General features: G+C 26.4%; 1 long non-coding RNA gene across 2 annotated transcripts in view; it reads right to left on the reverse strand.

Annotated features, from left to right (window-relative positions):
- Positions 1 to 11,857, reverse strand: part of LOC129971980 (uncharacterized) — a 40,026-nt gene extending 28,169 nt beyond the window's left edge. The window contains exon 1 of one of the 2 annotated variants that reach the window (XR_008784828.1): positions 11,695 to 11,850. This is a non-coding gene — a long non-coding RNA (uncharacterized LOC129971980). Of the gene's footprint in view, positions 1 to 11,694 lie in introns of both variants that reach the window. The other variant, XR_008784827.1, reaches the window with a different exon arrangement.
- Positions 11,858 to 26,440: the final 14,583 nt, after the last annotated feature.

Consider the following 26,440-nt stretch of genomic DNA (forward strand, 5'->3'; position numbering starts at 1 on the left):
ATAACTTGCTTAATAATTACTATGTGCTAATTATATTTCATGCATATTATTTCACCAGTAATAATATGCCTAAATTGTATATTATTTTTTAAATATTTTTGAGAATGTTTAACTAAAAGATCTTATTAATCAACTAAGAGATCTTGTGAAGCAAAACATTTTTATGAAATGGTGAATACTATTAAGATAATGATGAATTACAAACAGAAAATAATAAAGTTTGTAAGACTGTAAATATAGAAAAATATTTCAAAAACTGTTAGAATAATATTTTATCTTCCTAATTAGAATACAAAATCCTACAATTAACTATTTTTATCTTTAGGTGAATAGAACATTGCAAACTTTTCTAATTAAATAAGTACTTAAAGAGTCCTTAATTACGTAAATCCCAATTTTTACGTATTAGTAGCTAATAACTTGCTTAAATGGCTTAAGGAATTACCGTACTTAAAACAAATTAGATGAGTAGAGAATGTCAATTTTTCTTTAATACTTATAAACCAAAATTTACGGAGCAAATATTATGGATAAATAATGAATTTCGAATAATTTTTGCAAATCCAGGAATATTTATTAGGATAATAACTTTCAAGAATTATAAAAAGAAAATAAAAAATTCCAGTAATTCTTTTTCAGTTTTAAACATGCAAATGAATCATTTTTTTATTTTTATGAAATTAAAAAAATATTTCCTAACAAGAATTAGAATATAAAAAAATTAAAAATATGAAGCAGAAACTTCAAATACTGCGGAATTAAAATTAGATCGTAGTTTTATTTCTTAAGGAAATGTTAAATCTATTTAGTAGAATAAAGTCTTGTTGATGTATTTTAAAGAGACTCACAATCAGAAGATTGGCATCGTCTGTAAAATAAAAATAAGTTTCAAGATTCATCTTTGAATAAAAGAACAAAAAATCAATCTTAGTTCGCAAAATCAGATATTTGAAAGAAAAAAAAAGTTTAATTTTGATAAAACTAGTTTTATCAAATACTGGATGATCAATATTAAATTGGTATCTGAAATCAAATACAAAGATATCTTGAGAAATATGTTTTATATTTGGAAATGCAGTGAAAAAAAAAGCGGATTAATTCCGCAAGGAATAGTTAATATTTTTTTTTTCTCTATCTCTGCTCCGTCTATTTAATAACGTTAACTATTTCTAGAATAATTCTAAATTCAAGTTATTTTATCACTTATTTTGTTTTTTTTTAAAGTACCTAAAAAAGATAACATTAAAAAGATCATAAAAAGAGTAGAGAGCAAAAAAGATTAATACAAGATAGTATAAAAAAAGGAGATTCTAATTAGATAGTTGATACATATTTTCTTAACGAAAAGAAAATGTCCCGATAATTTTATGATGATTCCTCACTAAAATTATTTTTTGTAATTTGTTAAGGATATACTTCCTTCAAGGTGCTTTTCCGATTTATCGGTCGATGAAATAAACAGTCCTTTAGTGGCAGACGACGACTTTTATTAACAAGAAGTCGACAAATAAACATCCGAGGCGAACCAGGAAACACACAGTAGCACACTACAACAAACAGTAGTCATAAGTAGTAATCGGTAGTAAAAACAACCACAGCACACAAAGAGACCAGGCAGAATTGAACAGAAGGAGGGAATGTACATAGTTTCAATCTAAAATCTCTGCAGACGTCTGCAATTCTCCACTGTCTCCTCGCTTTAGCTGTATCCAACTGCCGATTCCCTACTACATGACTGGTTACTCCACACACGACTCGATGTTGTATACACAACAAACAACACGATTAGGCACACAGATCTTGATTTGAACTGCAATCTTTACATGATTACTACTGACTGCAGTTTAAGACTGCTTGCATTTTATATTTCACGGAGGCCGGTCGAGAAGATTCTGTATCAATCAATTGTTTCTCGATTCCAATTGCTTGAATCGCTAAAATTCTAGAAATTTCCAGTAATATTAATTTTGTCGCCAAGTTCTGAGATCACTGACTCGGCATCCGATCAGCACCGAACAGAGCCGATCGTAAAACGGTCTTTCCAGTGGTTGAAATAACCGTGCTGGGAAGCAACATTAGAGGTTTGTAACAATATTTTTAGGCACAAATCAAAAATGATGTAGAGAAAAGAGACTTTAATAAGATTTTTTTTTATATAAAAAATAAAGTACACAAAAATTAAAAATTATATATATATTCTTAAGGCCAGTATTTAATTAAAAATATAATGAAAAATCAATGTAACATATGCTCTTAGAATAATTCTTAATAATCTTGCAGATGAAAAACTCTTGAAATGTCAATATTAATAAAAAATCAAATTAATCGAATATGTGACTTTGTTTAAAGTTTTAAAAATAACATGTGATAATCTAACGAAGGACGACGATAATTTCTTACCATGAATTAATTTATATTTATATGTATCTTGAAAATGTTTTAATTCATTTTTGATTTTTTTAAAAATCAGAAAAAAATTCCTTTTATGAAGAATAAATAATAAACTATTATAATAACGTTTATTCAAAGATGTTTTCTAGGGAAATACATTTCTGTGATTTTTAACTACTGGTAATAATTGCTTTTATTCAAGCAGTCTAAATATTATAACTTAAATAAGAGCGTTTTTAAAAGACATTTTAAAATTTATTTTAACAAAACATTTATCGGAACTTGAATAATTGTGCTTTTAAACAAAAACTTTTAAATATTTAATTTATTCTTTTTTATATTCCTAGAAATTTAAATTCTTTATAAAATTAAAGAATTTAAATACTGTCTAATTATTATTTAAAATGATACTAAATCATTTTTATTCACATTCTTTTCCAGAGAAAAGATGGGTTTTAGAATCGATTTCTTCCTATTGATTAAGACTTATAAAAATGTATGAAAAGGAAATATTGTAAATTTTGTATCAATTCTTTAAAAAATATTTTAATGATATATAAAGCTAAAATTTGATAGAAACAAAAATGACATTTCCCATTGAACCGGAAAGTAACAATATTGAAAGTTAATTTTCTTCTCTGATGTAGAAACATACATAAATATATGCAGAGTGAGGAACAACGTCTAGACACCCTTTTAAAACGAAAAGGGCTTTTGTAGGGCATCAAGAACATTAAATTTACCCTTCTAAATATATATATATATATTGTTTCCGAATTGGATTGACATAATCCAGAAAAATTATATTTATAATAAACGGAACATTTTTTTTGGAGGGGGGGGGAGTCATGTCAGCTTACACGAAATAATATATTGAATAAAATGTATGTTTGATTTACTCCTTCAGTGCAATAAATAAAGTACATTTTTCAATATAGGAAACATTAATTTATATTGGTGGTATTAATTTTTAAGGATTTTTTTATAATACTCAGAATTGAATTGAATTATTTACATTGAAACTGAAATAAATATTGCATGGCAAAATTGAATTTTTAAATCTTTTATTTAAAAATGAGACACGATTAGAAATTCAATTTAAAATTCTACACAAAAATAAAATTCTGTGATAGTTGGAAATTGTATATAATTTTTAGATTATATATCATGTATATGATATTCATTATTCGAATATATTATGCTACGTTAATTCATGAAAATTAATAAGAGCTCTTAATTGGAAATATTTTAATCTGAAACATTCAGGACAGTAAAATTATCAAGTATAAATTGCAAATAATGCTTTTAAAACTTTCCAAGTAAACGAGTTCAGAGATGAATAAAATAGAGAATAAATTATATCCTTAGAGGGATGTGTAAAAATCGCTTTTAAAAGTAGGTATGAAAGCTCTAATTAGTCATTTATAATTAATACACGCAATAAAATTTGGAAAGCTATTAATTGTCGAAATCTTGAGAATTGTATTTGTAAGACTTTTATTGAGAACTGAGCACATAGAGAATTGAGGATACAGATTATGATAGTAACAGACTTTTAATTATTTTAAATTTACTTTTCCTGTTGTTCAATAAAAACGGGAATAATGTTAATTCTGATTAAAACATGTAGCCTGAAAGAAAAAAAAAATTCAAGCGCAAGGAAGAAGCTGTGATAAATAAAGGAAATTTGTAGGCGTGTTTATGCATCTAAAAGATGAAGTCTATTTAAATTTCGCATTAGACGTATAAATGTGGCGCTTCCAACGCCCTTATGAACATGCAAATAGGGAAAATTAGATTTACTTTTATGCGAACATCAAGTTTACTTTAAATATGTGCTGTAAAATTCGTGAACGTTATTTATTCTTGAGATATGATGTAGTGACGATGTTATTTAAGAATGTCTTTAAGGAGACGAGGAAGCCATTATCAGAATGTTTCAACTGACTGAGTTTGTACAAGGTTGTGATGCAGGGCTATAAGAAGACGGACTTTCTTTCAGCGATACAGCTGTAAGACGTGGCAGGATTGTATGCACTATACATGGCCGTTAGCAGCAATGGTCAAAGGAGGGTACTGCCTCAAGAAGACTAGGTTCCGAATGGCCGTTTGACACTATTGAGAGTAAAAATAGAAGTGTTCAGCGTATTTGCAGTAGAAATTCAGGTTGCAGTTGGCGCCAGAGTTACAGATTGAACTGTTACAATATATTCCTTCAGGAATAACTCTGAGCTAGACACCCTATATCTCATATTCCACTGACACCACCATTTGCGGCTTGAGTGGTATCAAGCTAGAGCTCATTGGAGGATAGATTGGCGATTTGTTGTGTTTTCTGATGAAAGCCAGTTCTGCTTTGTTGCCATTGAAGGGTGTGCATTGGTTAGAAGGAAGCCAAATGAGGGCCTGCATCCTACCTGTTTGCGGTATAGACTCTACATACGCTTGGTGTTATGGTTTGAGGAGCAAATTCTTATGATAGCAGGGATACTCTCGCAGTTTTCCCACTCATCCTGAATGCAAATTTGTACATCATTCTGTTGGTTTAACCTATTATATTGAAATGTTGGTTTAACCTATTATGCCCTCATACTGCTGTTGTAACACAACAGCAGTATGAGGGCATCTACACGAGGTATGAGGCACGTCTACAGAGTGTCGAGATGTTGCCTTGGACTGCTCGATCATCAGATCTTTCTCCTATTGAGCACATATGGGATATCATTTGACGACAACTCCAGCGGCATTTACAACCAATATTGAACGTTTCTGTGCTGACCGATCAAGTCCAACTGGCATGGTACTCCTTCCTACAAACTGCTGTAAGCACCTGCACAACAGAATGAATGTGCATTGCATGTTTGCATTTCAAATTCTAGCTGTTACAACAGTTATTATTGTACCAGCAATTCATGTGAAACGCCACTTCTGACGCTAGCATTAACCTGTGATTGCGGAACTTTAATTATTTAATTTTTCTTAGACAAATGTATCGCCGAAATTTCATTACTCTGTACTAATTTTTTTTGGTGTTCGGATTGTTTTTCCATCAATATATTTATTAAGAATTTATAGGGATTTTAATTTCTATGGGTTATAAATAAACTCCAATCAGTTCTTAAATATTTTATTTTGAAAATAATTTCTGATTTTGATTTGAATTTAACAAAATGAAGTTAGTTCAAATAAATACCCTTTAAATTATAAAATTTCAATGATTGTGTGGAAATAGGTCATAGGCAATTTTAGTACATGCATTTAAAATATAAAATTTCTTAAGCCTTTTTAACTTAATTTCAAATTTCTGTAAATGAAGACATCTTGTTTCCATTTCAAATGTAAATTTCGGTTTTGCAAATTTGTGGATAAGCGCGTCTATGATAAAAGTACAACGATGCGATGTTTTTTAAAAATATTTTATCAATTAATCGATTGATCTTAAGCTTAATGATGATCAACAGTATGAACTTTTAGACATTTTTTTTAAATTTTTGATTAGAGGCAACTGAGATAAATTTCACGTTTTACTGCTATAAATATTAAGAATTTATTCTGTAATATTTGAAACAGTGAATTATGAAATATGCCGAAGAAAAAAAATAGCAACAATTAAAAGTATTTTTTAATAACATGCTTTTATTAATGTTTTGAAACAACAAAATTTCCTTTTCGTTAAAAATATGGACATGAAAATAAAATAGTAAAGGATGAGTGCGAAAGATTGTATTTTGAAAAAAAAATAATAATAAAGCGATGATGAATTACATAAGAAGAAAATACATAACCTTCTGTGAAAATTAAAAACATAAATAAGTTTTAAAGATAAATTATAATTTATTTCGATAAAGGGAAAAATAGAAGATATATTGGAAAAAGAAGAATTCATGCTATCAGCATCTTAATGGAAAATATATGATATCAGCATATCATATATTTTTCATTTTATTTAGATATCCATTCTTTTGATAAACATTATTTATTCTACTTTCAAAAACTAATTAAAATCTTCAGTTTATTTCTTAGGATTTTACAGAACAGCGCTTTAAATAAAGAAAAAAAATAATTCATCTGCTAGTAAAAAGTAAATTTTGAAAACGTGAAGAAAATAATTTGAGTAGAATAATTGCATAGTGATATTCGACAGAAATAAAATTTTATTTTTGCCAATTCATTTATCTCTTAGAAAACTGCTCCTTCTTTTTAAATTAAGCAATTTTAAATTTCACATTTCCCTATTATTTATATGAAATTTTATTTATGGTTATTAAAAATATTCCAGGGAAATCAATTACTCTTCTAGTATTTGATTGATTCCCCAGGAACTGGAATTTACTATGTTTGTTAAATTCAAGAAAAGAGAATAAATAATAAACTGAAAGCAATTAAATAGAGATTTAAAGTATTATTTCATACAAGGTTTGATAAAAATCCAGGCAGCAAAAATTTGAATGAAAGAATTTTGTTCCATTGCTCGATCCAATAAAAATAATTTAAATAATAAATTTTGGCAATCTATGTAGGAAAATATATCTACGAATAAACTATTTCAAATGCTTCTATCTGTCAAAAGCTTCAAAATTAAAACTCTAACCAAAAAGAAAAATTTCATTATGGTTAATTCACGGGGTTAAATAGGTCACACTTATTTAACCCCAAAACATCTTTTGCATTCTGATCTTTCTGATCTGCATTCTTTGTATAAATGCAATTGTGTTTAAACAGGTAAGCATAGTAAACGGTTAAGTAAATTTCGGCCCAACTGTTTTGAACTTTAATGGCATTTTAGGTGAATATCCTCGTTCAAATATTTTTGCTTTTATAAAAGATATTCAAAGTTTATATCAAATTTAATTGTATATTTTTAAGAATGCCTTTAATTTTAACACGGAAATCATGTTTATCAAAAGTGTGGCGCAGGAGAACAAAATTTGGTCCTTGTACCATAATACCAAGCCAAACCTAACCTTAAAAAATCCATCAGTTCTCAAATAAATACTATGACTTTTAACTAAACATTTAAACACATTTGAAACAGAAATAAATGTTTCCCTAATAAGAATGGAAAGATTATTTTTACCGTTCATTTATAGCAGATGTAAAAGATATGTTATCAGAAAACTTCTAATGTAGGGAAGCAGCCGTGTTTGATATCCATTATATGGTCCTATTTAACTTACGGCGTCATTGTGAGAATCTATAAAAGTGTCTAGACGGTCAGCTCAGATTTTCGAAATGCTGTAATCATTCCGGAAGATTGATGTTTGGTTAACATTCCAGTGAAAGCCATAGAATCTTCTGAGTTGAAATGCATAAAGCTAAAGTGACCTTTTCATCTGTCTGCAGGAAATATTTCAGGTCAATAATAGCATTTAATAAACAATTTTGGAATTATTTTAATTTGTTTTCTAGCTACATATTAGTTATCGTTTGATATATATTTTTTTAATTTTTAAGACAAGCGTAGAATCTCAGTGAAAGCCATTCAAATAATTTATAGTAAATGAATTGTTATCTGAATCAGAATTGTTTGCAGAATGAAAAGATTAATAATCTTATGATTTCATGATTTTAAATGGATAAAATTGTTTTAAAATGCTGATCGCTGCAGTTATGTTCAAGCATAGATACTTTAAAACAAAATTCTATCTTTACATTGAAAATTATTAACAATAATCACAACACAAGAATACAATATCGTAAATTGGCAACATTTAGTACCATCTGGGAATGACAAATACTATTTAATTTGATCATTAAAGCTAATGAAAAATTAAAACACCAAATTTGCTGTTTTCAGGATATTTTATTGTTGCTAAAAATCATATTAATTCTCTCAATAATTATGTAATAAATAAATTTAATTAGTCTTCTGTATAATTCATTTAAATGCGAATCATAACAAAATCAATAAAAAAAAGTATGAAATTGTTAACAAAATATGTGTAATGAATATAGGGTGATTGGTAAAGTCCTTTGGAGCCCTTTAAATTCAAAACGGTATCTCATATAACCAAGGAAGTAACGTGTACCTATAGTAAAGGGATAATGCTGAACTTAGTGAGACGAATTACAGTGCATCCAGCTGAAGAAGGCAGAAATTACAAAAACAAAATTAGGGGAGAATGTACGCTAATGAAAACATTGTGGAAAAGGCTTATGAAGTTATCTATAAAATTAGCGAAGAAATTCGCAATTATTACGGCGAACTTTCTGTGGCCTGAAAAGGAATTCTCCAATATCACTAGATGAAATTTTCAGATTTTTTATTTTTGTTTATTTTTTTCATTATTTAAACTTTACTTTGCCTTTGCTTAGCTAGAAAAACTGTATGATAATATAGAAGAATATATTTTTATGTTCATTTCTTTATAAATTTGTTTCCGTAAACAAAAAACCAATTTTTATATTCATTCCGTAAAACAAAACTATTTTTGAAGTACAGAAATATTTTATTATAAGTTTCTTTATATGTTGCTTAGATTGAAAAATATCTGGCTATCCTAAAAAATTAAATAATAGAATAATAGAAAATAAAAAAAAAACATTTTTGAAACATCATTTTTGATATAATTTCCATTGATCAACTTTTCCCGAAGAAAATTATTAACTGTTAAACATTTGCTACATTTCAGTTGACAGAATCGAAAATATATTTAGATCGCTTAGTAATTTTTTAATTTCCATTTTATTTTTAAAACTAACAATATATTAAAATTTTGCCCCTGGAAATTATTGCATTTGCAATTTTATATTTATGCTTTGTCCATTCAAAGTTTTGCTCAAATATATTTTTAGAATTGAATCGACTCTATATCGTTGAACTAACTTATAGAAAACATTTTTATCACTATTTTTGTATCGTTTTTTTTACTGTTATTTTATAAATTAAGAATATCCTCAAATATACCACAATCATGGTATTTAAAATCCTTGTTATATATATATATATAACAAGGATTCATAATATATATATATATTATGAATAATAACAATTACCTTCGAAAGTCAGATAAATCTAACTTGTTTGCTGATTATATTCTTTGGTGTTTCTCTGCATTTTTTCATTACTTTTTTTATTCTTTAAAATTTGTTGTATTACTAGCTAAATTAAACTTAAAATAATATACAAATTTCTGATTTATTTTCTATTTCATTTTAATGATATTTTCATCTTAGTTATTCAACAATATATACATTAAATGACTGTCCGACAAGCTGTGCGTTTTTGAATTCATATTCTTCAAAATTACTGTGTCAGAATGGTATGAAGTTTTGCACAACAGTAGTTATTTTCTTTCAATTTTCCTTATTTATAATTCTTGTATTTTAGAATTTCATCATTTTTTTTGTTTATATTCTGCAATTTTTAAACAAATAAAAATTGAAAATTGAATCCAATTTTATTAATTGAATTCAAACTAAAATTAGAAAATGTATTTGAAAAAAAATCACAGTTTATATTTCCTTTAAATAGAGTTTAATGAAGGCGGGGAATAATTACCATCGATTTCTTCAGCGCAAATTAATGTTTACAACATGTAACCTTCATTTAACAGGGGATATTGTGAGAAAGTTTCATTTGTCAATAATTTATAATTCTTGGAATTTTGTATTCGAGCTAATTCAAACTGGCGAGTTCGAATTTAAGTTTTGAATTGGTTATTATTATTATTTTTAAAAATAAAGCTGTAATGAATTTCATCATTTAATAGTAGAGATTTCATCATGACGAAGAAATTACATAGCTTTTTAAGTACCATTTTTCTAGAATGACTGGAAATTCTTCTTCAGTTAGATCTTCAGTAACGGAAAATGTCAGCATACTCTTCAAATAGATAGTTTATTTTCATTAAAAAATCATTTAAAAGAAAATTTTCTTAATTCGAAATAGAAATGGTAAAATATTGATCATCAGTTTGAAATTGACTTTCGCCTTAAAGACATACAGACGGTTTAATCCTTATAAGTAAAATTGTTTGATAAGTGATTTAAGGAAAACAATTATTTTTGAAGGCCTAATGCTATAAACTGCTATCATCTTGGAATAAATATTTATTTAAATTAATTTTTTTTTCTTATCAAAATTCAGATACCAATGTTTTATTATTTTTTGCATTCAAACTTTCAGTTAAATTTTGTTCCGAAGGCACAGTAATTAACACAAATAGCGTCAAATTCATATTTTGCCACTGTCAATAATCAAAATAATTTTTAGCTTATAATATTAGAATACAATTTTTATTTCGTTTTTCAAGCAAACAATATGTTTTAATATTATCCCGAACTATTATTTAATGAATTATAATAGCGAGTTATTTCTTGGAAGTTCTCTATATTTATTTATTGAAATTCATTAACAATTCTAAACAATTTATAAAAATAAAACTTTAAAAGACCTAACGCATTTCCAAACTCTTTGCTTCTCAGAATGCAATTATTTAATTTTTCAAAAGTTATTATAAAAATTCATTTCAAAAATTTTCTCAAATTCAATATTTTGAAGAAATTAGTCCTGTACTTTTCATTTGCATGCGAATTTCAAGCTTTTAAAACCAGTTTTAAATTATAGAATAATTAGTTAATTAAATAAACAATTTATTAAATAAATCATTAACTAAAGAATTTAATAAAATGTTAGGAGTTCGAAATTAAATATTTTAATTTTAATATTTAGAGAAAATTATCTAACCACCTATTGAAAGTTCTCAATATTTATTTATTGAAATTCATTAACAATTCTAAACAATTGATAAAAATAAAACTTTAAAAAAACATAACACATTTCCAAAATCTTTCCTTCTCAAAATGCAAGTATTTAATTTTTCAAAAGTTATTATAAAAATTCATTTAAAAAAATTCAATGTTTTGAAGAAATTAGCCGTGTACTTTTCATTTGCAGACAAATTTCCAACTTTTAAAACCAGTTTTAAATTATGGCATAATTAGTTAATTAAATAAATAATTTATTAAATAAATCATTAACTAAACAATTTAAAAAAACGTTAGGAGTTGGAAATTAAATATTTTAATTTTAATATTTAGAGAAAATTATCTAACCACCTGTTGAAAAGAAAATTTAGTATAGTTAAAAGGCAATGCAAAAGATATCAATAGCATATAGGAGGATGGTTAATTTCTTTATTCCTCAGCTGCATGGTAGTTAAAAGAGAATGCAGAAAAATTCACCTCATGTACTAACGTATTCAAGAACTCACATCTAATCATACTTCTTATCAACACGCTTCTAGAAATCTACTCTACAAAAACCCTTTATCTGAGTTTCAGAAATTAAATTCAACTTACGAGTCCTTTCATGTTTCATCTAAATAACCAGTTGGCGTGATGGAAGCGTCTAACGATAGCATTAGATCATTTAGTCCCTTCCACAGCAAAGCTGCTGCTGCTGCTGCATGCATTAAGCATGAACACGGGAAGCATGGGGATATCAACTTCCGATTCTAGAACATCTTCCGCGAAAATAGGATGTTGTTCTGAATGACGAGGAAGCGCGATTAGGTCTCCAGCTTCTAAGATAACCGATTGGCAAGATATTTGTTTTTTTTCGACGCTGATTGCATTGTTGGGTTCGTAACAGATGCTGATTCTTTTATTGCCCAGAAAAGATTTATTCCTTTCTTTGGTTTTTGTTCGCTGTTAATCGAATTCTTAGAAGAAGAGCGCCGTGAGAGGAAATGCCTGTCGTGTTAACCGTCCTGGCTATACTGAGGAAGCTGGATAAGTACAACAATAGGGACTGATAAATTGATATTGCATCTTTTATTCTGTTCGATTGGTTTTTCCTTTACAATGGATTCTCCTAACGAATGGGAGTGATTGAGGAAGAAGTACAAGGGTATATTAACATTTAGATGGGGCTTTGTTGAAGAAGCCCTAGTATTTGTGTAGGGAGAACTGTATTTAAACATTCGGTTCTATTTGCAATCGCAAGGATAATTCACCAATAAAATGTTTGAAATATGTAAGGAAAAGTTAATATTAAATGTTTCAAAATATTTAGGAAAATAACATCTTTACGAAAAGTTAACCTGAAAGCTTAAAGGAAATGTTAATGTTAAAATAATGTTTTTATCAAAAGAAAGAAACATTAAACATTTTATGAAGAATTTCTAACACAACATCGCTAATACGCTAAGTGAAAATTTTAAGATAGTTTTTAGATAAATTATAGAAAATAGATAAATTATAGAAAGTTTTTAGATAAATTGAAGTAGGAATTCCTAAACTAGAGGACATATTTATTCTAAGAAAACAAATAAAAAGACGTATTTAATAATAGATAGTTAAATATAAGAAATAAAAAAAAATAATTTGATATGGGTTATTCAAAATGTTGAACTTTATTTCAAAGGATGTATTAGTAAATATGTTAAAGAATTTATAACTTAAATTCACAAAATTTAAAACTTTGATTCAAAAATTGCAACATATATTGTAAGAGTTGATATGAAAATATTGTTTTTGAAATATGCAGAAATAAATCAACATTTTCATATATCAGGGATTTACAGGATTAATCGATTAACATGCACAATAGCAGGAAATATTTTCCTTAATTTAAAAAAAAAATAGTTATTCATTTTTCTTTTTACCTTAGTGGTTCAGAACGCTTAAAGTATTTTACAGGCGTTCGAATCATTAAACCTTATGCTGTAAATTGAAAAGTGCTTAAAATTGTATAATTTGGGAAAAATAATTTTTTTATAAACAGCTCAAATGTTCGAAATGATAAAAATGCTTGTTTGGAACGATTCTGAGCTTAAATATTAAAAATGTTTAATGCCATTTATTTGAAATCAAGCGTTTAAAAAATTAAAAACAGTTACGAAAGTGGTATATTATCATATTATTGAAAAATTCCTCTTGCATGCTAAAATAAAATATTCTAAATTCTATTGCGTTTCTGTCTATCACTTGCATAATTATTTATATCTATCAACCCGTTAACGGGTTAATTTTGCAGAACATGTTCAAATGTTACCATTACATAAAAGATTTATAACAACATTTAAACTAATTATAATTATATATTAGTATATAAATTACTTTACAGCTAAATACATGTTAATTAAATTTTTAACTGATATACAAATCACAGATTTATTTTAATTATTTGTTTAGGATTAAATAATTGACACACTTAAAATGCAGGTTTTAAGTTTAAAAAACATTAATATAATATTTTCTGTCATGTCTACTCCTTTCCAACATTGTAAGGAAATATAATTTTTGGAACATTAGATACTGCCGCTAATCAACATATTAAAGAAAAACCACATGAATTTTATGTAAACTATAAAATTTAAAATACTGTAAATAAAAATTTTGATGCATACAAATGTATACAATCCATAATTAAAAATCTTCGATTGATATATGCTTCACAAAAAAGTTTATGATTTGCATTTGAACTCTTTCTTTATTCAGTTCAATGCTATTAATATTAAATACCTCATTATATTATAAAATTCATTTTAATATAATATTAATATCAATATGATAATTTTATGTGATATTGAATATTATCATTACTAAGCATGTAAAAACAATCAATTTATAAATAAAATTAATTATTTTTTTTTAAATATTGATCCATCATATATATGAAGAAAACTTATTTTGAGTAAATGATTATGATTTCTTCAGTATATATATATATATATATATATAAATTCTTATATTGAAGCATCAATAAACTTCATTAAAATTTTAATTAATAATGAATTTCCCAGAAACTACTGTAATATCAAATTTTTGATTAAACAAGGTAAGATTTGGGATTAGTACATGACATAAAATAAAAATAGAACCTATCGTAATAAATCACCTACTTACAGTTGCATCTAATGAAACGAGCAATTTAGGATAATAAATTATTTGAAAAAAATCATTGTCTTTGCTTCTAAATAACCAAAATTCGCCTAAATTAATTACGGGAGTCTAAATATATTGGAAAGAAAAAACTAAATAACAGAAAAATCGGAATACGATAACGCGTTTTTGCCTAACAAATCATTCTTAGCGTAGAGCAGAATAAAGCATTTTTTTCAAAAATACTTTATGAGGTGCCGCTACTGTCATGGAATCAAATGTTAATTATATTAATTATCTATGGACTTATAAATAAGTTTACTAAATACTAAAATAGTGAATTTTTATTGAAGATACACAAGTATTCAAAATCGAAAATAAAGTAATGAGTACAAAACCGCTAATAAAACTTTACTTTATAAATATAGAATAAATCAAGTCAAATAAAAGTATTTTAAAACAACCCAAATATTTCCTCATAAAAGTTTAATGAGTAATTCCCCAAACAAAAAGAAATATTGTGAATACTTTTGTTTCCAATATTTTTTTGTGATTTATTCTCTTTTTCTTCAATTCCTAAAAATTCTAAAGCTTTATATTTCTAGTCCAGATTTCATTTTCTAACTTTAAACCGAAATTGACTATGTGGAAGCCAAACGTAATGGTTCGTCCTCCATCTGGATGACACATTACATACGCTTGGAAGATATCAGACAGACGAGAGAGTTTAATGTTTGAAACGTCCGCCAGAAGGAACTTCTGTTTCAGCGGATTCTTAGAAAAGCTTTTTAACTTGATGAAGAGCCTCGCTTGACCTCCAACCTTATTTTTTTTAAAGGAAAAGGGCCAGAAAAGAAAAGAAGACTTTTTTCTTCTGCGGAGTCATTTGTGGTCCCTGACCGGATGCCAGTGGGAAGAGGGTTTGTTGGAGTACTTAGTTGCTATGGAGACGAAGCCCAACTTGAGGTTGCCTCAATGAATTTTGAACGTCTATATATGAAAAGGAAATGAAGATATGAAGCCTTATTTATGGTGAATAGAAAAGAAAAATATTGAATATGAGAAAAATAAGTAATGGTGTACTGAAAGCGCCTTTGTTGTCCATAAATGGGGGGCATAGTATTGAAAACATATAGTACATTTCATGTTCATTACTGATTTTTTTTGTCATAATTTTTTTTTTTTTGTAAGGCAATGTATTTATGTTTCGGCGTTGGAAATAATCTTTACTGTGTTGGTAATCTTCCAGAAATACTTGACTAGAAATAATCTACTTCATAATGTGGAACATCTCAAAAACAGATTAAGGACATTTCGAAACCTCATAAATGAATTTAATTAGATTTATCATTAAGACAATGAGATATTTTCTCTTTTTATATTTGATGCAAAACATTTTATGACTTGAAAAATTAGTTTTAGGCCATTATTTGTTTTTTAATGATATTGTAAGCTTTCAAATGCTTTGCTATTTGTTTACTTGCATGTTACACTACAGTTAGAATAAAAATTTTACGTGTAGTATTAAGTAAAATGAATCGTTTTAGAATTGATTAGATATTTAAAATCAAAAGCAAAATAAATGTCCACATTTTAAAATTTCTGAAGAAATTAATAAGTACTTTATAATTTTGAATTATTGTTTGAGTTATATTTGAACGACTGTTATTTGATAAAATGATATAAAATATAAATTTTACTTAGCTGTGCTATATAATTATGATAGAAAAATAATTCCTTCTTATAACAAATACAACAACTAATGCTGTTCGTAAATTTTTGGAGTAGATTTAATGTGTGAATTATTTTTCATGGTATATAATAGAATGAAAATTCAGTTCTGAGATTTTAAAGTTTTAAGTAAAAAACACACGGATTGAAAAAAACTTTAAATGATTGGAACCGAACTTAAAACTTTTATTCAAAGCAGTATAAATGAAGTCAATAATAAAATAATATATAAAGTAGACATGGAAAATGTAAGTTTGATAATAATGTATTTCAAAAATTCATCATCGATTTTTTCTAATGCAGCAAAACCATATCTAAAAGCAATTCTTATTTTTCATATATTTTGTGAAGTCAGTAATGAATAGGAAGAATATTGTCCAAAAATATAAGTATTTTCGTAAGAATCAATTTCTTGTCTGATATTTTCATGTTCAAATATTTTAATGGTAATCTGTTTGTCTTATTTTGATGGAATTTGAACCGGATGATTTTTAAAAATTGCGACAACGGTTAGCTTTAAAAAAACATATTTATTTTACTTATATTATTTTGTATAATTATAAATTTTTTTCTTAAAATAAGTTTATAGAAAATATTTTAAATCCTCTATATTACACATTCAGTACAATATAGCCGTATTTAAAATCTGACATAAAAAGTTAAAAACAAACACTTGCAAACAATCTTAAATATCTACAAAAAATATAATCTATGATAGGATTGCAAACATTCTTTATCTAAAAAAATACACATTGACAAAATACACATTTGCAGATAAATACGCATTGGTAAAAAATAAAATAAATAAATTAATTGGCAATTTTTTTCAAATGGTATTTCTGATTGCCAGAAAACTAATTAAAATATTCTGAAATTTGAAAATCCACTTTTTGCATAATTAGATACAAAAGAAAAATGAAACTATATAAAGTTCTACAATATCGCTGCGAACAACTTTTTCCAATTCTAAATTATATAAGTTAATTTTGAATTTAACTTACTCGGCATCTCTCTTGAAAAAAAGTTAAAATATGAAAGATAAATAATTTTAATTACAATTGCTAATAGACATGCGTCTGGGTTTTAAATTTTCGAAAAGTATCTAATTTCATGTATATTTATTTATATTAGATAGAACTGATTAAAAAGAAATGTCCAGGTCTTAAATTTAATATGAAATATTTACTATATATATATAAGGAAAAAATGTGTAAATGTGTAGTCATAAATAGATAAAAGTAATGCATGTTTAATTAAACAGCAGAAAATATTCCTCGATAACATTTTAATGTTTAACTTTTTTAACCTAAGATTAAATGAAATCAATGGAACGATGGCTAATGGATCTAATATCCCATCAAATAAAGAGCCAAGTTTTATTTTTCTTCTGATAGTAGTTAAATTGCTAATAATCATTCTCGACCTTTTAAAAATACCTTAATGAAATTCCATAAGTACAGTACTAGAAAAGTACATTAAATTAAAGGACTTAATTAATCCATGTAGATTCAATTATCTGTATTAATCAATCCATATCGATCTAATTACCAAATAAATTATTCTTAAGCACTAACTCACCTGAATGAAGAAAGCAGTTAAAAAGAAATAGACGAAAGTATGTGGAAATCAAATCTAATCAGTACAATTAACGGAAGCGAAATGCTGATGTTTAGGGTAATAAGGTTTTAAGCTACCAGCATATCTAAAGATATTGCTTTAATTTAGTCTAGAGAATTCAAAAGATTATTAATCTTATAAATAGCAATCAACGAATTTGCAGTTTAATCAGAAAGTGTCGTATTCTGTTTGGTGAAAATAATATTACTTATAGCTAATTAATAAAAACACTAAAATTACATGTCTAAATGCAATTATATTAAATGGTAGTTTTCGACTAACTACTTTTTAAAACTAAAATAATTCAGTACCTCAATTTGAAACATTAGAATTCCAGTTAACTTACTTATTAGATTAATGCATTGTTTTGAAGTCTTGTTATGAGTTAAAATAATTTAGAAATAAAATAACATTTTTGAGATCATAGATCGACTTTCTAAAAAAATATTAATTAATTTATTCTAGGATACTGAAAATCTGAAGACGAGAAATTAATTTTGCAATCTTTTATGAGATTGTAGAAAAATCCAGGAATAAAATTAAATGCAACAAATCGATAAATCAAATAAACCTATAAATAATTAGGCTTAAACATCTAAAATATTTAAAACGTATGAAAGATATGGTTATGTAAGGATTTATAGTGTGTGGCATCTTATAAAAATGAAATATTAAACCTTGGGGAATATTGTAGCATTTTACCTAATTATCAATTATTCGTAAAACATTTATTGCCCAGAATTAAGAAAATCTGAGTCAACTACAAACTATTCGAAGCAGAATCTTTATATTAAAGAGAAAATAAGATTTTTTTCTGTATATCTATAGCTGATTAGTATTAATTTTCATTTCAAATATATTTCCTCCAAGCTGATTCAGTTCAAATGTAATCACTAAAACCTTCAGATTTATAGAGTCTCTGGGAAATTTGCAATTCTGAGAATTAATCAAAAGCTGAAACAATTTGAGGACAGTTAATATTTACACCATATATTTTATACCTTATTCATATTTACAAGTTGAGACAAAAATCTGGTATAAACATTGACTTCCCTAAATATTGCACCTTAAAATATACTACCAATTACGAAATTTCATTAAAGAAAGTGGGCAGTTATAGGAAAAGATTCATAGTAAAAGTTTTAAAAATTACATTTTCATACCCATGATGGAAAGTTGCTAGATAATAAAATGTTTATCTCATATTCATCTATGTACAAACAAAATTCCATATTTATGTCTAAAATTTTTTCAAATATATATTTATTTCTAAATTTAGAAGGACTAAATTAGATAAAAATATTTATTTCATAAATGCCAATTTATTCAATATAGAAAAAAATGTCAATGATTTGTCTTTTAGTACGTCATCTGAATATCATGATATTACAGAAATTTACTTATTACGATTTCACTTTGTTTACATTGATTGGTCAATAATGCAACTTCGACTATAAAAAAAGGGAAAAGAAACATCATTAACTGAACAATTGAAATATTTCGAAAAGGTGCTATACTGGTGGGTAAGAAAATAAACTTATTTTCTTACTCGTTTCGTGTGGTTTCTAAGCTAATAATATTTTTCAGTTACAAAAAATGTTTGGATAAGCTGACGATTTATACAATCTATCGTTAAGCCGATCTGATTATAGAAGAATATAAACATTGTTTTCAAAATTGCCAACATTCTTGCGGGAACTATAATTGCTAAACGGTTTAGCGATTACAAACACATAGTTCTTACTTTTCCGGAAAGAAGCTGAGGATGAGACATTATACGTGTGATGCAGAAATTTTTATTTTGGTCTATTTTAAGAGTTACTCTCATCCTGATGTACCAATAGTCAGTTCAGAACTCAATATTCCAAACCCGAGAGTGTAAATAGCGTTACAACAGCTGCCTTTGAGCGTTAATAAGTGGCATCTATGCAATATTTGTAGAGTTTGTGGACTGCCGGAGGGGTATAGTGGTAGCGCATCTTCCACGTGATCTGGGCTTCTCGGGGTCGAATCCGGGTTCGGGCATGGTTGTTCTTCATCTGTGTTCTTTCTGTGAGGTGTGTGAATGTGCTCCCCTGCAAAAAGGGGTTGTGCAAGCAAATGTGTGTGTGTCATCTTCAAATGAGCCAGAAGTCAGACTTCTGCCCTCGGGTGGGCGGGGATCTTTACCCTCAGAAGCCACTGCACCCCCTTTCCGTGGTAACGCGGGCACTTCATCATCATCAGAGTTTATGGACTGCTACAACAGCTGCATGGACATCTACATGATCAACACCTTAAATTTTTCAAGTATACTCTACCGTAAATATTTTTTTTTTTTGGGAAATGGAAATTGGACTAATGAATGTTGCTTAAATCGAGATGGAAATATTAATCTTCAAAATTATCACTTTTGAGAAGGACAAAATGCATACTTCGAAAAAAAAAGTTCATCATTATTCTTAATTTTCTATAAATGTGTAATGTAGCATTTTCAGAAATTCTCTGATTGATTTCATTTTGTACACCAGTAAACTGATTGATGACAAATGTATTCAGTTTGTTTTGATTTTCATTATATATGAACTTAAGGATGAATTGTCTTCGGCTGTACCCGCACTATAGATGATTGCCAATAAATTCAAAATGTTTTTAAGTCATATATGATGAACTCAATCACAATGTTTCTTTTTTATTACCTGTCTCTATTGCAGTAAAAATATTTTCATACAATTGGGTGCTTATTTGACCAAATATTGCAAATGATATACCTCTAACTGCAATATTGAGAAATAAAAGCTTGTTCCATTTTTATAGGATGCCCTGACATCGTGCCGGCCTTTTACCTTTTATAAAGCTATGACTTCAGTATAGAAGGAAATTTATCTAATTCTTCTTCTTCTTCTTTTTTTGATTTATCAATTAATTAAGAATACTTGCTTGATGAAAAGTATTTCAATGAATTAGCATATTCATTTTGTTTTTAAACTAATTGTATTCAGTTCAGTTTTGTTTTTAAACTAATTGTATTCAGTTGTATTGGGCCACCGCGGTCCTTTGACTGTCGGAGTCAGCTTTAAGTTGAAATATGTATTTTTATTCGAAATTACATTATGTAGTAAAAAAAAAAAAACCTTTTGACTGGTTTTTTTTTATTTCGTTTCTTTCTTTTTTTTAGTTTTTGTTATTTTGATTGTCGGGGTCAGCTTTAAGTTCAAAGCTGTATTGTTATTCGGAATTGCATTATGCAGTTTCCTTTCATAAAATGAGTATGATACCGATCAATCATATCCATAGAATTTCAAATCATATCCTACAGGTATGATTGATCTTTAATCTCTAATCTTTGATCTTTTTAGTTGTAGATAGAGCAAATGAATTATTTATTTTTAGATATAGTGTCTTCAAAAGAAATTATTGAAAAAAAGGTTACTTTTCCTTTTTCTGGCAAATTGATTATTTTTCTATACTGTCTAAGATATTTTTGTATCTGTTTGTAACAAAAAGATTTTCTCACAATGCTGTTTTGTGCAGTTTGGTCTAGTTACTAGTTTTCGTTCCATTTTGATGAAAATGGTAAACCTTTCGATTTCCGGTTGAATAAAAACAAGCTGAATTTCAAAATTCTATTCCTTTCAGAACTTCCCAGTTCTCTTGATAAAACAGGAAGCTTGCTGAATTAGATATTTAGAAATAACTTCCTCTTTCTATTCAAACTAAGAAGTATGATGCAGTAAATTCTTATTTATTTTATTAAAAGTTTTTATACTCTTAACTGTATATTGTAGATCTTCGACCATTCAATCTGTTTAAAAAATTTTCTCAATAAAATGAGGAATTATTTCTTAAATATTTTATTAAAATTTTATTTAATAAAAGAATATGTCTTAAACCTTTTATTAAAATTTTATTTAATAAAAGAATATGTCTTAAATCTTTTAGTAAAATTTTATTTAATAAAAAAATGTCTTAAATATTTTATTAAAATTTTATCTAATAAAAGAATATGGCTTAAATCTTTTAGTAAAATTTTATTTAATAAAAGAATATGTCTTAAACATTTTATTAAATTTTTATTTAATAAAAGAATATGTCTTAAATATTTTATTAAAATTTTATTTAATAAAAGAATATGGCTTAAATATTTTATTAAATTTTTATTTAATAAAAGAATATGTCTTAAATTTTTTAGTAAAATTTTATTTAATAAAAGAATATGGCTTTAACCTTTTAGTAAAAGTTTATGTATTCGTTGCTGTATATTGTAGAGTTTCGATAATATGGCGTAATTTAAGAAATCTTTGCAATTAGATGAGGAATTATTTATCTTGCTAGGTGTTTTGAAGAGTCTTCTGATACCATCAACAATTCTAACCCAACTATCAGTTTTGTTTATCTCATCTACTGTCTTCATTTTCACATTAGTGTAAATTCTTAACAATGAACAATAAAATAAGCTTTAAGAATTTTATTAAGATCGAAGGCTTCATTTTTCTTTAATATTTTATTCAATTTTAAGGTGAATTTACTCATAGTACACAGTTGATAAAATTTTGGGTTTCACTCGACTAAAGTTATTTTACGGTTTGGAAGAAAATGAAAATAAATAAATAAATCGTTTTATATATTATCTTTTCGCTCACATCCATTTCAATTTATAAGGAGCGCTATTATCATCATTAACAAGAATATGACTTGGCATAGAAGAAGTACTTGTAATGATTTCAGAAAAAAATTGTTTTTTTCTTATCTTTTTCAAACTTTTGAGAGTTATTTGACGCTAATAACTTTAAGTTTAATTTTGAATCTAAAGCCGAACAATTTGATACCTTTTCAGTTTTATAGTAATCTTAATCTATAATTACAAATTGGTCATATGTTACAAACCACAAATGAGTTACAACATGGAGAAAGTTCCTAAACATTCAGTATTAGTATCTGTTATTCCTAGATTCCTTTACTTTGTTCCTAGTTCCTTTGTTGATAGTAATGATAAATGCTATAGTCATGGAATTTAGTAAATTTATTCTAGATCTTTTATATAAAAGATCTAGCATAAATTTCATAAATTAAACTTGTTTTCTTTTATATAAAATATATAGATATATTTTCTATATATTGCTATTTATTAAACGTTAGGGTTTTCATTTGATAAAATCATGAAGTAACTTTCTTGAAATTGATGAAGATTTATCATAATGATACTTTTTTTGCATGTTGCGTCAAGTAGATTTTTCATTTAAATAATAATAAATCAATGTTACCCATTAGAAAAAAGTATTTTATATGTTGAATGTTGAAATAATGGAGAATCCTCTTCCAAATTTTATAGAAAGGAATTTCTCGAAATTGGAATATCATCTTTTTATCCGATATGATGATGAAGTTTGTAAATATTTATAAAATAAAGAAAATGCTTGTACAATTTACGTATCTCGTATCAAATAAAATTGTTTTATGAATATATTACTGTACTAAATATCAATGTGGGTCTTGAGTTAATTTTTTCCTAAACAATAAAATGATTTTTTTGCTTTTATTTTGGTAATACATGCTATTGTAAAGGTTTTTATTTCTAATTGATTTTATTGTCCCGGGATTTAAGCTTTTATAACTGCTCAAATTTATTCTTAATTGATAAACAAAACCGTCTTTTGATATCGTTAAACAAGTTATGATACAATATATCAACCAATCGTATTATTTTATGGGCTATATTAAAAAAAGTGTTTGTTATAATGAAAGTATAAGTCATTATGCAAAAAAAAAGTTTTGATATCTCAACTTAAATTTTAATAAAATTAAAATTTATTATATATAATAAAATTTTTAAAATGTAATACTTTTACAACAAATTCTAAATACTGAAAACAGTTGCTACAATAAATTGTTTCCATGATAGGAAAATGCATTTTCATATTTTTCTTCATCTCCAAAGAATTCATTCGAGCCGAAATTTACTTGAATAGAAACAGAATTTCACTCTACATTCGAACATATGTAAAATATATTTTCCATTTTCAAAGGAACTTGCACGATATGCATTTATTGAGATTCCATTAGCAAACGGAAAGACACATCAAATGCACGATGGGGAAAACTTCAAAGGGAGAATTTTCTACCTTAGCGAAAATTCGAAAACATAGATATGTAATATATTCCATTCCTAATTGCAACATGCGTTTCATTTAACTCTCGAAAACTGATTTACTGCATAGCAACGGAATAGCAATAAATCAATCATCGAATTCTTTCCAGTGTTGAAAATTACCTGACATACTTCATTTGCTTTAGATCAGGGAAATTAATGAAATATTTTGCTTCCCTTTTGATGCTTTAAAGTTGCAGCCACAAATGAAATTTCAATTTTATTCCTGGCAATATATTTCCAAAGTAGTTCCATTTCTGAATTCATCATTGAAAGTCTCTAATAATTGTCTTACGTTTCGATTCCAGATAACAAAGCATAAAGAAACAAAAATGTAGAGATATTAAATAGTAATAAAAACTACTATCTTAACCTTCTTGTTGGCAATCCAATGAATTTCAATATGCACAATTTTAGTGTAGCTTTTCTTATGTTAATAAAACTTTATGGTTATTTTATGGTTGGTGGAGTTATTCATAGAATTCCAAGTTAAGTTATACTGTACAAAAGATTTTGATTGTTTCTTTGAGCTAAAAGAGAATGAATTCATTCTATTCTAATCTTTTGACATTAATTTTTCGCTACTGTGGACTAAGAGGAAATATTTTATAGGGACAACAAAAACAAATGCAATTTGCATTAACAACAATACAGAAGTTGGGCTAATAAATGAAATATGAATTTATATTTATGTAAGAGAAAAGACATATTTTCAGACCTAATTAAGCATTTACTATTGTTTTATTGTTTTTAACAGATGAATATAAAACTTATTATCAGAGTGCAGATTTCCTTTTGTAATTGTAATAAACATTCGAAGAAATTTAAGGCGGTAATAAAGTAACAAAAATGAACGAAACTAAGCATATTTCTGTGGTATCACCCATATACGATAAAAACGAGTTCATTTATTCATTCATAATTGTTTCTTGCAGCAATTTATATCAAAATAATTATGGAGATTTGCAACCATTTTTATTGTAGCTGTAAGTGTTTATAATAAAGATTTGTAAATTTCCTGAATTGAGGATTGTATTGTATATATCAAAGCAAAAATATGCAGAACAAAAAATTTTTACGATGATTACATACTTGTATTTAAAAGCACTTTTTTGCATTTAACAAAGAAATATGATAACAGAGTAGTGAAGTTCTTATTTTGTTATGGTTGTGTATTTTTTGATCGCGATGCATTATTTAAATATTTTCAAGACAATTATATCTTCAGCAAACAGTGCAATTAAATTTGATTTCCTATATGTTGCCACCTTGTATTGGATTTGAGAAAAGTAATTTCAAGATTCGAATATCTTGATAAAAATGAATTATAAATGAAATTTTTTTTAAAAAAATAAGAGGCAGTTAAAATGAAAAAGATATAGAGTTGAGGGAGAAAAATATTACAATTACTGGACAGCAATTTCAGAAATATTTTTAAAAACACGAAACTATGTTCGAAATCTAAAATAAAATTTGAAGTGAAATTAGAAGTGAAACAATTTTACTTATTAAATAAATTTTATAGATATTCTAGGCAAAATCATTCTTCAATGCCAATGAAATATCTGTGAAAAATTTGAAAAAAGTTCGCTTTTTATTCCAAAAAAATACTTATTTTTACTCTAAAGAGTTCATCATGGAAGATTTCTGAAGCCTCGCATATCTCTATTAGCACAACACTTGGGATCTCGAAACTTGATTACAGCTGCATGATATATGAGTTCTCAGGACAAAGTATCATAAAAAAACTAGACCTCATTCATCAATTTATTTTAAAATTCTGCAGAAGAGCATTTCTCCCATCTTGAAAATTTTTACTTGAGAACAGACGTAGATTTGTTTTTCAGTACCATTTAAAAAGAATAACTCTTTTACACATTATCCTTTACTAACATCCAAAGAAGGATAATCAAATTATACGATACCAAATCATCGAATATGCTTTTATTTTTATTAAGAGAATTATAAATATTCATTTAAGCAATAAAGGAATCACAATTGAATGAAAAAATGATTACATCTGTATTAGCCTTTTATTTTCATGTAATAATTGACATAAATTAGAGAATAAATACAATAAAATGCATTTTCAAAAGTTTTCTGAAACAAAAAGTAAATATTAAAAAAAAACTTTTTGCTCATGTTTGTCAGTATTATAAATTTTATTAACATATCATTCTCAGAAAGAAAAGTGGTTGTCTGCAGTCTTAAATATGTAAACAAAAATACTAGTTTGCCATTATATTATATTTATTTTTTAAATTGACAGATTTTTCTCAAAGGTTTTTATTTCAGTAGCAAAATAAAAGCCATTTCATATTTCAAAATCGTTTGCATTAACATATTGGAAAAGGTTATATCACCAATTCTTAATGCTTTACATTGAAAGTATATCATACATATTGATACTATATATATTTTTAATTTTGAATTAATATCTTTAATAAGGGTATTTTTGGTGATTAGGTTATTGACACAAATTCTGAATTAGCAATTGAATGCAATCTTTGATTATGTAAAATTATTTTCGAACATGAGAGGTAGATTACTGAGGGTAAAAAATAATTATGGGTTTCTATTTGTAATATATTTTATTGCTATTCTTTTCTGATTATATTAAAGATATGAGATCCTAATAGCTTTAAGTTTAATATAAAATAATTTCAAATGATACATTTTTATTATAAGCCCTATAAATAAATCATCTGCATGCGTATTATTTATAATTATTTTCATAGTATATTT

The sequence above is a fragment of the Argiope bruennichi genome, chromosome 1 (assembly GCF_947563725.1).
Source record: "Argiope bruennichi chromosome 1, qqArgBrue1.1, whole genome shotgun sequence".
Lineage (NCBI taxonomy): Eukaryota > Metazoa > Arthropoda > Arachnida > Araneae > Araneidae > Argiope > Argiope bruennichi.